The following is a 15,511-nucleotide window of genomic DNA, read 5'->3' on the forward strand; positions in this document are numbered from 1 at the left end:
TATAAATGTTAATAAGTCGAGACCTCACATTTCTAAGTTTTTGATACTTGTCTAAAACTTTGCCAACATGATCATCTGCCGTCCAGTTCAGATCTTCATCTGGATTGCCCTGCAAGTCAGGAATAATGTTAATAGACAGCAATTCATGTCCATGAATTAATATTTCTGGTGTAATTGCATCAGGCACTTCATCTCTGATACTGTCTCTCAACCCTTCTTTGAAGGCAATAGGGCGCCTGTTAACTAAGTGAATGGTTTGCTCTACAAAAAAACTCAAAATCACGGAAGTCTAACACATTATTTCTTAATGCTCCATAGATTAAACGCTTACTCATCTTAACACAAGTGTCAACAAGTCCCCCTAATTTGTTACATCCCTTTGGATACTGCTGAAACTTAATTGACTTTACACCATTTTCTTCAAAATATGCCTGACTCTCAGGATCACCCAGGAAATTAGTGACCACATTAGCTCCAGCTACCAACTGAGATCCAAGATCTGACAAGACTAGTTGAGGGATTCCATACTGATATGAATGCGTTTGAAAAGCTCTTAAAAATTCTTTTGTAGTGAGATCTAAACAAATTTTTAAATTAATTGCCCTCGACCAGAGACAAGTTAAACATAGAACCCAAACTTTGCTCTTTTTACCATTAAGCTTAACGTTATACGGTCCAAAATGATCAATAAAAATATACCTGAATGGTATAGAGGGAGGGTCAATCCTAAAATCGCGATAGGCACTTTGATTGACCTTAACCGTTCTCTCTTTGAATCTCTTACAAATGACACATTCTTTGAAGACCTTTTTTACTACTGAAAAGTAATGTGGAATCCAAAACTTTTTTCTCATCTCTGACAAAAGGGAATAAACACCAGCATGAGAGAATTTCTCATGAAAATCTTTTATTACTAACCGAGTTAACTTACTGTGTTTGTGAAGCAAAATAGGAAAGTTGACAAAAGTATCTTTTCTCCATTTAGGCATCTTACTTCTAATTCATAAGAGTCCATGATCATCCATGTATACATTAAGTTGAGCAATAATATTAGGAATATCATTTACTCTCTTATTTCTGTTATCTAAATACTGGAAAACTCCACCATACCAGATTCTCTGATCATTCCTTATGATATGTCTAGTAGCTTCCAAATGAAAGAAGGATGCATCACCAAAGTTAAAAGAAACTGAGTTTGCTCTTCTTTTGAGCAAGGCAATGAATTAAGAACGTAGGCCTACTCGTGAATTCTAACAAGCTTAGAGAAACTGGAACACTTGTCCAGGACGACTAAATGTTCAGGGTTTGATTCTGCTAAGACTTGTGATTCACTTAATTTAGATGCAGAAATTGAGAAGGAATTTTCATTCAATGGATTAAAATTTGGAATGGGTACAACTATATCAAATGTGTCAACATTACTGCACAGTTCATCCCTTTCACATCTTAAAATTCTGGGCCAGTGAATAATTAGTTTTCAAAAGCTGTTTGTACAACATAGGCCTAGTTATACAATCTGCAGGGTTCAAGATACCACTGACAAAACAAAATCTAACTGGGTTATTTTCACAGGTCTTTTGAATGTGATCCAAACGATTCATGATAAAGACACTCCTTTTATTCATTTTATCTAATTTGTTCACATAAGAATTAACCCAGCTCAGTGAAACAATGTTATCCGTATACAGTACTGATTCTACAATTCTAATAGGTTTAGGGCACTGAGGACCTGCCAAATCCTTACTCAAATCCAATAATGTTTCTGTTCCCAAAAACTATCCCTTGGAATTCTAGAGATGGAATACTTTTGCTTTCTAACTGCTTGTTAACCAAGCGATTCTTTGCTAGAACAAAACTGACTTGCTTAGTTTCTATGCACTGAATAAAAATTGTTGTCCCATAGATTATTTTACTGCTGTCAGTAAATGCAATTAAACGATATGACCCATTTCTCTCCCCGACAAATCTAGGTACCTCAATTGGAGGAGTCATGTTAACTTGTTTGGCTATGTTACGCCATTCTCGTTGTTGCTCAATGGACAATTCTGTATCCCATCCTAGAGAAGAGTTTAATTGAAGTTCATGCATAAATAAACGAGCTCTGTTTAACATAGGTCCATTGAAATTATATGGATCAAAATTTGAATCAATGCTTTTCAATATCAGTCTCTTAGTGTTTGCTTTAGAGTCTAGCTCAAGTTTAGGAGAGGAAATACAATCTGTTATTCGGTTCCACTTTAAACCAAATAATTTTACTACATCAGGAGTGACTTCATCCAAATTCTTATCTATTTTTTCTTGGAGCATAACATCATTGGTAACAAATTGTTGTAATTCAAATTTATATGGACTAAAAATGTTATTCAAGTTATCAAAACCCCAGTGTAAGCTTTCAGAATCATTTGTAGTGAACGCACCATTATCCATGTATATCAAAGAGTAAATAAGTTTCTTCAATTCCTTTAAGTTGTCCAAATCACCTTCAGTGTCTAGCATCAATATTTTGTACAAACCAATCATCAATATTGTTGGGCTACACCTTAGCCCAAAACTTAGACGAAGATTCTTGTATGCTATAATGGTAAAATCTCCTTTACTTACATTTTTAAACCAAAAGAATAATAATTTACTTTGATCAGTTTCATTTAATGCTATCTGCTGGAAAGCTTTCTTTAAATCAAAGCACAATAAATGAGAATCAAACCTTAAAAGTAGCAAGGCAGTAGACAATTTCTGATTAATACAAGGGCCAGCCCACATTGCCTGATTGTGGCTAATAGAGGGGGAGCCATTACTTTGTTTTTCACACAAATTAGAGAGAAAAACCATTCGGCATTTAGTAGTACTGCGGTCTAACTTAAATATTCCCATGTGCGGCAAAAAACTGTACTCTGGGTGTTCTTCACAAAACTTATCCAAATTATCAATTCTTTCAATTAAGCTTTGAGCTACCCGAGTCTTTATGTTATCATCCATTAATCTCAAAAATTCATCATTCTTCGATAATTTCTTTAGGTTAGATTTCAAAATTTGCTTTGCTAAATTTGTGTTCTTTCCCAGCAAATGAAAAACACGACCATTCCATAAAAGTGGCATTACCAACCTGCCTTCTTCATCTCTTTGTGTATTATTGAGTAAATACCTAACTAATTTCTTATTATGTTCAGTGCTCTCCCCATCTAAGTCAGTTCTATCTTTGTGCAAATAATATGAGCATTCTCGCTCTAAAATATGATCAGTAGCTTTTTGCAATTTATGCTCGCTGATCCTGTCATCATGATCTAAAATACAGATTGTAGGATCCTCTGCACTTCCAATACATCTAACACTAGACTTGAAACATGAAGTCATAGGAAATTTAATATTATCCAGTGATTTACCTTGCTCATCTAAATTCTCTTCCAAGCCAAAAAGTAAATGAGTATCATCATGCAGGCTAGGGAGAAATTTCAAATTTGCAATTAATTTCTCAATGTTTCCTATTAACATAATGCCAAATCTTGTTTCATAGTACACACACTGACCACTATGACCAAAACTAACATCTTTTCCATGAGACAATGAGCTGAATTTGCCCCCAGGACAAACTGAATGTTTGATATGTCTTCTCTAGCCTCATCAAGAAACTCATCTAAAAGCTTATAACCATAATTTCTAAAACTTCTAACAACTTTACCAAGGCCGGGTAAATTCAAATTTATATCAATACCTGGGACACAAATAGCTTCTATATATGCGCTGTCTCCCCAATCTTAACAGAAATTTGAACTATCTTGGTACGATAGCATTTTGCTCCATTAAACCCATTGACAACAAGATCAAAATTATCTTTCACAACTTTGAAACACTGACCTTCTAAAGCACACTCAGAAATGAAATTAGCTTGGCTACCTGAATCCTTCAATCCTCTTATTTTACTAGGGCCCAAAGTACAAGAAAAATGTGGGTAAAATTGAATTTATGCCCCCCTTACTCTGAAAGGAACTACCTGGACAAACTACCCCATTCTGTGTACTATTTTGAACATCTTTTGATTTACTTTTCTCGTTTTGCTTAGGTTAGGAACTGCTTTTTTAGGATTACGCACCAAATCTCTGACCTCGGAACTTTCATGATTATCTGACAGGCAAAGAAAGGAGAAATGCCATCTTTGACAATGTTACACTTTCTGGAAAATCTAAAATGACACGAGCTATCCAAATGCTCGATTCTTGCACATTTAGTGCAACCATTCAAAATACTCAACCTAGCTATCTTTTCCTTAGCAGTAGCAAAATTAGGGCACTTATGGATTGGATGATAACCATTAACCTTATCACTACAAAGTGTGCAAGAATTAAAAGGATTGGAGCTTTTAAAATTAACTCTGCTGCTAGGTTTGAACTTTTACTCAATCCTAGTTTATCTTGATGCCTTTCAGCAGAAGGCTGTTTACTTTTACTTAATTTACCAAGTTTATTTGCATTCTGATACCGTTCATTGGCTTCAAAAAAGTTATCAACAATTTCACTTGTAGTGGGCTTTGAATTGTTAGTAATTTGTATCAACTGATTCTGAAAGTTTCATTCATTCCTCTTAGGAAAAAGTACTGCAAAACATCATCTATATCCATTTCAAAGTCTTAACAGCTTCTTGTAGTTTTCTAATATTACTAATATACTGAAAGGGTTCTGAATCATAACCTAACTTCTGCTCTTGAAGTTGTTTCATCACATTAAACTTTTGAGTTGGAACCGAGGCAAAAGCTGTTTTTAAGAGTTCCTTTGCATGGGAATAACCTTGTTTGTCTGCTTCTAAAGAGTATCAAAAGTAAAGCCTTGCCAGAAACCTGCTGTTTAAGTAACAACAACCTATCATAATCTGTGTAAGAAAACTTTCCAGTAGTTTCCTCAAACTGCTGTAAGAATAATTCCAAACTTTCATCATCAGAACTCTTAAATTTAGGCAAAGGTGCTACTGGACTTTTAAGACAACTAAGAGGAGTTTCATTCAGATTTTCCCTTGTGCTTCCATTAACATTAACCTCTAAGAGCAGCAACATTTCAGAAATTTTATCTTTATATTCCTGACAAGAGCTAAATTCAATTTCCATTTCATTTTCATCTTCGCTCTCTGACCACTTCAAAGATATGACTTTACTATCAAGCCCTTTAAGTTCTTCCTTAAAATTCTTAAGTTTTTCAACAAGATTTAACTTTTGTGAGCTATTATACTGCGAAAATTTATGCCTTTCATTAAATTGTCTAGTGACTTGAGAGCGGATGTACTTCCGACTCATAACAAGAAGCCTAATGTCTGTCATGATTATAGAAAAATTTAATTCTAAACGTCAATGCAGCCTAACAAAAGAACAAATTTAAGATAATTATAGTATTCGGTACACTGATCAATAATAAACAACAATAATCCAAATAAAAACCACCACTCCTACAATGCTACCCAAGTGCCACCAGTATTGAGACAGCCTTCAGTGCCCCACGTTGGGCGCCATTTCAAAAACATAAACAACAGAATGTAAATTTATAACAAGAGCAGCGAGAGCAGAGTAACAATAACTTTAATGTCAATATTGGATAAAGAAACTTTAAAATTAAAAATATTAGATTCTTTATTTATATTGAATAAATACTAAATATGGCAAAGCAATGGAACTCTGATGGCTGAAGTGGAATCCTCAATCACTAGTGACTGCCTGTGGTAGAACCCACTCAACTCTTGCCTGTTTTTGAAAACTATGGATTCTGCAAACCACGAAAAAATTTCCATCAAAAACCTAATGTAAAATTTATCTAAATTCCCTTTATAAACAATAATGAATAATATACAATATATCAACATCAAGTACAAATATACCAATACAACATTACATACAACTGAACTAGGTACCTAATAAATTTGCCAAGACCAGGAAGATAACTGAAGCCGATGATACTAGGCTACCTTCCAGCAAGCACAAGTAACCTAACCTAGTAACAAATGAAAAAATTAGGCTCACTAAGATCCTAAGTTAAGTAATATTAAATTACATATGAAAAAACAAACTCAGGAAAATAGAATCTGACACGGTATATCGATTTAAGCAGATCTGAACACCCACTAGGCTATTCTATGCACAAAACAATGATTTGGAATTAAGCTAGAAATAACACTAGTAATTTTATAATGAGCTTAAAATCCATAGAAAATTTATAATTAGGGTTGAAGACTAGAATAATTGATATTCATTTCAAATATTATAACCCCCTAACCAAAGTTTAACCATATGCCACCAAATCATAGAAAACTTACGGGGTTGGTAGGCCTTATCCTTAAAATCCCAATGCAAATTGAAGAGCAGCAGAAGATCCCATTGTTGAGAACTATGTATTCAGACATCTTGATATTGCACTCTTCATGGTAGCACTCGTGGTAAGCAATTGCAGGAGAGGTGGCTTTAAATTGAAGTGCTACTCCATCTTCATAGCACTTCTACACGAAGAAAATATTATCCAATATATCCAATATGTCCAATATGGCCAATATCACTGATCTGCCTCCTCACTCTTCCCTCATTACCAGTAGGTGAAATTTTTTCACAAGGATGGTGGAATCAGGAACTGTAAATATTAAAATACAGCCAGCAGAGCCATCTATGGACTGAGCATATCCTTGAAAACTCCCAGTATTTCTTTTTGATTTTGCTTTGTATGGCAAAAGGGGGGGTTTCAAGGATGAAACAAATATGAACATAGATAAATATATATATACACAATTTTATAAATTTTCTACAGAATTAGTATATAAAAATAATTCTTCAACATATATATATATATATATATATATATGGATATATATAATATATATATATAGCATATATATATATACTATATATATATAAATTTATATATAATATATATATATATATAAATTCATATATATATGTTATATATATATATATATATATATAACTAAAAGAATGTTTGGAAGATTGAAAGACTTGCACGTGTTTAGGGGTATGGCTAACGGTATGTCTGATCATTTTTTGGTGGAAGGAAAATTAGTTGTAGCAAAAGAGTGGGGGAATAGAGTAGGTGGATGTAAAAGGGAGCTAGTGAGGGTTGAAGAGCTAATAAAACTGGGGGTAAAAAGTAAATATCAGGAAAGGTTGAAAATGGCATATGACGAGGTGAGAGTAAGAGAAACTGGTAATTTAGAAGATGAGTGGAAGTTAGCAAAAGAAAATTTTGTTGGGATTGCAAGTGATGTATGTGGCAAGAAGGTTGTTGGAGGCAGCATGAGGAAGGGCAGTGAATGGTGGAATGAACGAGTGAAGGTAAAAGTGGAAGAGAAAAAGAGTACTTTTGAAGAATGGCTGCAGAGTAATAGTATATAGAGAAGTATGAAAAATATAGAGAGAAAAATGTGAAAGTAAAGCGCAAGGTACGTGAGGCAAAGAGGGCAGCTGACCTGAGGTGGGGGTCAGGGACTGGGTCAGTCATATGAAGAGAATAAAGAAGAAGTTTTGGAAAGAAGTGAAGAGAGTAAGGATTGAAGAGACAGTGAAAGATGAAAATGGAAGGTTGTTAAACGGAGAGGAGGCAAGGAAAAGGTGGGCGGAATATTTTGAAAGTTTGCTGAATGTTGAGGATAATAGGGAGGCAGATATAATTGCTGTTCCAGTGTTGAGGTGCCAGTGATGGGAAATGAGAATGAGAGAGAGATTACGATAGAGGAAGTTAGGAGAGCACTAGATGAAACGAGAGTAGGAAAAGCATCTGGTATGGATGGTGTGAAAGCTGAGATGTTGAAGGAAGGGGGTGTGACTGTACTTGAATGGTTGGTGAGATTGTTTAATATGTGTTTTGTGTTGTCAATGGTACCAGTAGATTGGGTCTGTGCATGTATTGTACCACTATATAAGGGTAAGAGAGATGTGCATGAGTGTTGTAATTCAAGAGGTATTAGTTTGTTGAGTGTAGTTGGAAAAGTGTATGGTAGAGTACTGATTAATAGGATTAAGGATAAAACAGAGAATGCAATCTTGGAAGTACAGGGTGGTTTTAGAAGAGGTAGGGGTTGTATGAATCAGATTTTTACAGTTAGGCAGATATGCGAAAAATATTTAGCAAAAGGTAAGGAGGTGTATGTTGCGTTTATGGATCTGGAGAAAGCATATGATAGAGTTGACAGGGAAGCAATGTGGAATGTGATGAGGTTATATGGAGTTGGTGGAAGGTTGTTGCAAACAGTGAAAAGTTTCTACAAAGGTAGTAAAGCATGTGTTAGAATAGGAAATGAAGTGAGCGATTGGTTTCCGGTGAGAGTGGGGCTGAGACAAGGATGTGTGATGTCGCCGTGGTTGTTTAACTTGTATGTTGATGGAGTGGTGAGAGAGGTGAATGCTCGAGTGCTTGGACGAGGATTAAAACTGGTAGGCGAGAATGATCATGAATGGGAGGTAAAATCAGTTGTTGTTTGCGGATGATACTGTACTGGTAGCAGACACAGAAGAGAAGGTTGGACCGACTAGTGACAGAATTTGGAAGGGTGTGTGAGAGAAGGAAGTTGAGAGTTAATGTGAGTAAGAGTAATGTTATGAGATGTACGAGAAGGGAAGGTGGTGCAAGGTTGAATGTCATGTTGAATGGAGAGTTACTTGAGGAGGTGGATCAGTTTAAGTACTTGGGGTCTGTTGTTGCAGCAAATGGTGGAGTGGAAGCAGATGTACGTCAGAGAGTGAATGAAGGTTGCAAAGTGTTGGGGGCAGTTAAGGGAGTAGTAAAAAATAGAGGGTTGGGCATGAATGTAAAGAGAGTTCTATATGAGAAAGTGATTGTACCAACTGTGATGTATGGATCGGAGTTGTGGGGAATGAAAGTGACGGAGAGACAGAAATTGAATGTGTTTGAGATGAAGTGTCTGAGGAGTATGGCTGGTGTATCACGATTAGGATAGGGTTAGGAAACGAAGTGGTGAGGGTGAGAACGGGTGTAAGAAATGAGTTAGCGGCTAGAGTGGATATGAATGTGTTGAGGTGGTTTGGCCCATGTTGAGAGAATGGAAAATGGCTGTCTGCTAAAGAAGGTGATGAATGCAAGAGTTGATGGAGAAGTACAAGAGGAAAGCCAAGGTTTGGGTGGATGGATGGTGTGAAGAAAGCTCTGGGTGATAGGAGGATAGATGTGAGAGAGGCAAGAGAGGCGTGCTAGAAATAGGAATGAATGGCGAGCGATTGTCACGCAGTTCCGGTAGGCCCTGCTGCTTCCTCCGGTGCCTTAGATGACCCGCGGAGGTAGCAGCAGTAGGGGATTCAGCATTATGAAGCTTCATCTGTGGTGGAAAATGTGGGAGGTTGGGCTGTGGCACCCTAGCAGTACCAGCTGAACTCGGCTGAGTCCCTGGTTAGGCTGGAGGAGCGTAGAGAGTAGAGGTCCCCTTTTTTTGTTTTGTCTCTTTGTTGATGTCGGCTACCCCCCAAAATTGGGGGAAGTGCCTTTGGTATTATATATATAGTATATATATATACATATATATATATATACACACACACACATATATATATATATATATACATATACATAGATGTATATATATATATATATATATAAATATATATATATATATATGTACATACACACACACATATAATATATATATATATATGTATGTATAGTATATATATATATATATGTACCTACACACACACATATATATATATATATATATATTTATATAATATATATATATATATATAATATATATATATATATATATATATAGATTTATATACACATATACACACAGACACACGCATATTTATTTATAGGCAGTAGGTTGGCCAGGGCACCAGTCACCCGTTGAGATACTACCACTAGAGAGGTATTGGATCCTTTGACTGGCCAGACAGTAATGCATTGGATCCCTCTCTCTGGTTACGGCTTATTTTTTCTTTACCTACACTTACACATAATGGTCTGGCCTATTCTTTACATATTCTCGTCTTCCTTCATACAGCTGACATCAATGGGATACTAAACACTTCTTTTACCCTTGGGTGAAGAAGTGTTTAGTATCTCATTGTTGTCAGGTGTAAGAAGAAAGACGAGAATATGTAAAGAATAGGCCAGACTATTCTGTGTAAGTGTAGGCAAAGAAAAAATAAGCCGTAACCAGAGAGAGGTTAATTACTGTACTGCAATTTGTTCAGTGTACTTTCCTCTTGGTAAGGGTAGAAGAGACTCTTTAGCTATGGTAAGGAGCTCTTCTAGGAGGACACTCCCAAAATTAAACTATTGTTCTCTAGTCTTGGGTAGTGCCATAGCCTCTGTACCATGGTCTTCCACTCTCTTGGGTTAGAATTCTCTTGCTTGAGGGTACACTAGGGAACATTATTCTATCATATTATTTTTTTTTTTTCTCTTCCTCTTGTTTTTTGAAATAGTGTGTTGGGCAGGCTAATAGAAGGGCCATGGATGCCTGGTGGTTTATCAAGAGGTTGTATTTTCCTTTTCGCATTCTTTTTCTTCTCAAAACCATCCTTACTGTCCTCCCTCTTCAGTTGAAGTGGCTATCCTGGTGGGTATTTAGCCTTGCATGGTGTATCGGCTCCTCCATGTTGACCAGTTTTTTCCGACTTTTTACTATAAGCTATGGGTTTGATCAATCACTTTATTCTAATTCTGTACATATTGTTTTTGTTATAATTCTTGTTAGTCTAGTTTTTAAGTATGATGTCTCTTTTTTTTATTTCTATTAATTCTTATGCTGTCTGGAGACATTAAGCAAAAGCCGGGACCAGTACGTCCTAGATTTCGTCAATGTCGTCTTCTGTATTGCAATATTCGTGGTCTTCATTCAAATATCCAAGACCTTACAGTTGTGTCCAGACAGTTATGATATTCTTTTGTGCTCAGAAAACTTTGGTTTCTAATTTGAGGCACTCCTCTGAGCTCCTTATAAGTGGTTTTAAGAAACCAATAATGTTGAAACGTGATGCCATCCCTAGGGCAAGGGGAATGGCGGTGTATATCAGGACCGAGTACCCTGCTTCTCATAAGTCCTGCTATCAATGTGGATGTCGTGAAATTCAGGTAATAAAAGTTTGGGGCAGGCATAACAACTTTTATTTGTGTTCCATTTACCGGAATCCAGACATGGATGATTCTATCTTCGATTGTCTTCTTACCATTATGGCTAAGATACAAGAAGATGATAGAAAGACTTCTTTTGTCTTTGTTGGTGATTTTAATGCGCACCATAGGGAGTGGTTAAGTTCTATCTCTCTTACTGATCGCCATGGCTTAAGAGCTTTAGAATTTGCCTCGGAATCAGGCTGTGAGCAAATCATAAATGAAGCTACTCCACAGGTCTGGTAATTGCTTGGACCTCGTATACACTGTCTCCCCTGGCGTTATAAGTAGTAAGGTTGGTTCTCCAGTCGGGACATCTGATCATGCCTTGATTTCATTAGTAGTGAAGACTGAGCAGCCTGTCCCTGATATATCATACTCTTGTAAAATTTATATGAAACCCAAGCAGACTGGAATGAGATTTTGCATGATCTTTTGTGCTTGAATTGGTCACAAATATATAGTAGTGTAGATCCTGTTGCCCCTTTGAATGAAAATCTAGTCAACATAATTGATAGGCGTATCCCTTCTCGTGTGCTAAGGTACCGAGTGAAGGACAAACCGTGGTTCAATGATGATTGTAGACGTGCTTATTTGGTGAAGCAGGAGGCCTATCATCTTTGGAAGGGTAACAGATCAGATTTGACCTGGAACAACTATACTCAGCTTCGAGCTTTTGCTCAGAGAGTTTATACCTCAACTGAAAAGGAGTACAATTTAACCATAAAAGAAACCGTTTCTGGTACAACTCAGGAACATAAATGGTGGTCTACCCTTAAATCTGCACTCTTTGGTGTAGATGCAACAGTTCCTTCTTTACTTAAACCAAGATGGCTCAGTCACTCACTGTCCAAAGGAAAAGGCAACCCTGTTGGCTGATTCTTTTTGACAGTAAACAGAGTAATGAAAAACTTGAACTTCCTCATTCCTGTTTTCCGGGGGCTAAACTAACTAGTTTAGCTTTCCGATCTCGGGAGATTAAAGCTCTTTTGATGGACCTTGATGCTAATGGAGGTGTAGACCCAAATGGCATTTATCCTTTGTTTTTTATAAAGACAGTAGATTTCTTAGCTCCAAACTTATCTGTTATTTTGTGCAAGTTAGCAAAAAGAGGAGCTTTTAGCACTTTGTTGGAGAATTTAGTAATGTTACTCCTCTATGTAAATGTGTTTTTGGTAGCTCAAGTCCCACTGATTACCGCCCAATTTCATTAACTCCCATATTATCGAAACTTTTTGAACATCTTCTGTCAAAACTTCTTATAGGTTTGCTGAAGGTAATCATCTATTCCCTAGTTTGCAATTTGGTTTTCGTAAAGGCCTTGGAGCATGTGATGCACTTCTTACAATCTCCAATGCTGTACAGAAATCCCTTGATTGTGGTCGGGAAGTTCGTATGATTGGCCTTGATTTTAGTGTTGCCTTTGACCGTGTTAATCATGAGGCCCTTCTTTTCAAACTGAAACAGTTGGGAGTGGGTGGGTCGTTTCTTAGCATTATTATTGATTTTTAAGTAATAGGTCTCAAAGAGTTGTTCTTGATGGGCACCATAATGAGTATAGGAATGTGATATTCGGTGTTCCACAGGGTAGTGTTCTTGGCCCATTACTTTTCATACTATATACACATGACATGTGGTTTGGCCTGGAAAACAAGCTTGTTGCATATGCAGATGATGCTACTCTCTTTGCATCAATTCCATCCCCTGAATGTAGATCTGGGGTTGGTGAATCCCTTAATAGAGATTTAGCTAGAATTAGGTGCATGTGCAAATTATGAGGTATGAAGTTCAATCCTAATAAAAACTCAAAGTATGATTGTAAGTAGGTCAAGGGACGGTGGCTCCTCAACATCCGGATCTCAGTATTGATAATGTTTCTTTAAATATGTATGACTCTTTCAAATTTTAGGTGTGATTCTCGACAGCAAATTTACTTTTGAGAAACATATAAGGGTCTGTGTCTTCTTCAATTGCACAAAAAATTGGCTTATTGAGAAAGTCTTTCAAGATTTTCGGTGATCATTCTATTCTGAAGAAGTGTTTTAATTCTTTCATTCTACCTTCTTTTGAGTATTGTTCTCCTGTCTGGTGTTCAGCTGCTGATTCTCATCTAAATTTGTTGGATAGAAAACTTACGTTCTATTAAATTTCTTATTCCTGATCTAGATAATAGTCTTTTGCACCGTCGTTCAATCAGTTCATTATGCATGTTGCAAAAGATTTTTCATAAACTCTGACCATCTTTCACATTCAGATCTCCCTGGAAAATTCTTTCCTGTTCGTAATACTAGGCAGCAGTTAATTCTAATAGCCAGGCCTTCTCCATCATGATGCTCTATACTACACAGTATTCTAGAAGTTTTGTTCCAGCTGCTACTAAGTTGTGGAATGATCTTCCTAATCGGGTAGTTGAATCAGTAGAACTTCAAAAGTTCAAAGTTGAAGCAAATGTTTTTATGTTGACCAGCTGACAAGAGTCTTTTTATAGCTTATATATGACATATTTTTTTTGACGTTATTAATGGTTTATATCGGACATATCTGTTTTGACGTTGTTACTGTTTTTAGAATGATTTATTATTAATTTACTTACATGATTTATTTATTACCCTATTGCCTTTCCTTACTGGGCTATCATTCCTTGTTGGAGCCCTTGAGCTTATGGCATCTTGCTTTTCCAACTAGGGTTATAGCTTGGCTAGTAATAATATATATATATATATATATATATAGATGTATATATATATATATATATATATACATATACGTATATATATATATATATATATAGATGTATATATATATATATATATATATATAAATATATATGTACACACAAAACACGCATATATATATATATATATATAAATATATTTATAGACACACACAAACATATATATATATATAAATATATTTATAGACACACACACATATATATATAAATATATATCTATAAATATATATATATATATATATGTATATAAATATATATATATATATAAATATATATATATATATATATATATATAAATATATATATATATAAATATGTATAATATATATATATATATATATACACAGTATATATAGAAATATATATATATATATATATATATATACTGTATAATATATATTGTATATATAATAATAATAAATTATATAATATAAATTAAAATAAATATAGATATATATATATATATACTAGTACATATAATTATGAAAGTATATAATATATATATATATATATATATGTATATATATATATATATATATACTGTATATCCATATGCAAAATATATATGTATATTATAAGGTAGTATATATATATGTGATTAAATAAAAATATATATATAACAAATATATTAAGTATATTATATATATATATATACTGTATATATATATTTATAAATATTATATATATTATATATATATATATGTACACACACACGCAACATATATATATAGTATATATATATAGATATACATATATAATATATATATACATATATATATACTATGTATATATATATATATATATATACACATGTATATACACACACACGCACATATATATATATATATATATATTTGGGCTCAAGCCATGTCATCCTGATGGAAGTTCCTATAGGGTAGCTTCCTAGGGTATATTACAACTACGGCGATATTCCCAGAGAATTTACCTTAAGGTACCAGAATTCTAACTCCTGGAGCGAATATCCCTCGTGAAAGGGATATCGCGACATATCAGAGGACGTATTCTTGACAGCCACATAGCAATCTGCACCCTGAACAGAGATTTCTTCTCGCAGGGGGTAATTGGCAAGAAACGAATTCGGGAAAGAAAAAAGGGGGAGCCGCTCCCAAGGCTCACCTATCTCCCGTTTCGTAAGCGTGCCTGGCGCCAACCCTGACGCCATCTGTATTCCTTTTTGTGTAGCTTAACAACTCGGTGTTTTTTCCTGTGTTTCTCGCAAATCTTTGATTTATTCTGCTTTCCATGGCTTCTCCTACTTCGTCGGGCCTCTGATAAGTTGAGTACCATGTCTTTTATGTATAAATGTAGGGCTCTTGGTAAATTTTTGAGTGATTAATAGGATTAATCTTTGTTACAAGAGCCGTAGCCTACCGGAGGCGTCATGGACGCTGTCGCTCGCTAGGTATAAGTTTAGTTAGTCAGAGCGACATTCCCGGTTGTTTGGCTTAAATAAATTTAGCTATTTAGCATTACATAGGATTTTCCTTTCGTGCTTAGTATTATTTTGGCGAAGTATTCGCCATTCTGGCCTACCGCTAGGCCATGTAGCCTAGTCGTTTGGTCCTAGTACTTCATGCCATGATTTGGTTTTTCCGAGTGTATTAAAATTTTATTGAAGCTTTAGGCTATGTTTTATACATTTAAGATT

General features: G+C 35.2%; 1 long non-coding RNA gene across 1 annotated transcript; it reads right to left on the bottom strand.

The window, feature by feature from the left end:
• Window positions 1-5,406: 5,406 nt before the first annotated feature.
• On the bottom strand, window positions 5,407-6,466 carry LOC137620151 (uncharacterized). Its single transcript, XR_011039997.1, has 3 exons — window positions 6,289-6,466; window positions 5,887-5,966; window positions 5,407-5,741 (listed from the first exon to the last, which is right to left on the bottom strand). It is a non-coding gene; the product is annotated as an uncharacterized lncRNA (long non-coding RNA).
• Between the last annotated feature and the right edge of the window lie 9,045 nt (window positions 6,467-15,511).

The sequence above is a fragment of the Palaemon carinicauda genome, chromosome 26, assembly GCF_036898095.1.
Source record: "Palaemon carinicauda isolate YSFRI2023 chromosome 26, ASM3689809v2, whole genome shotgun sequence".
Taxonomy (NCBI): Eukaryota; Metazoa; Arthropoda; class Malacostraca; order Decapoda; family Palaemonidae; genus Palaemon; species Palaemon carinicauda.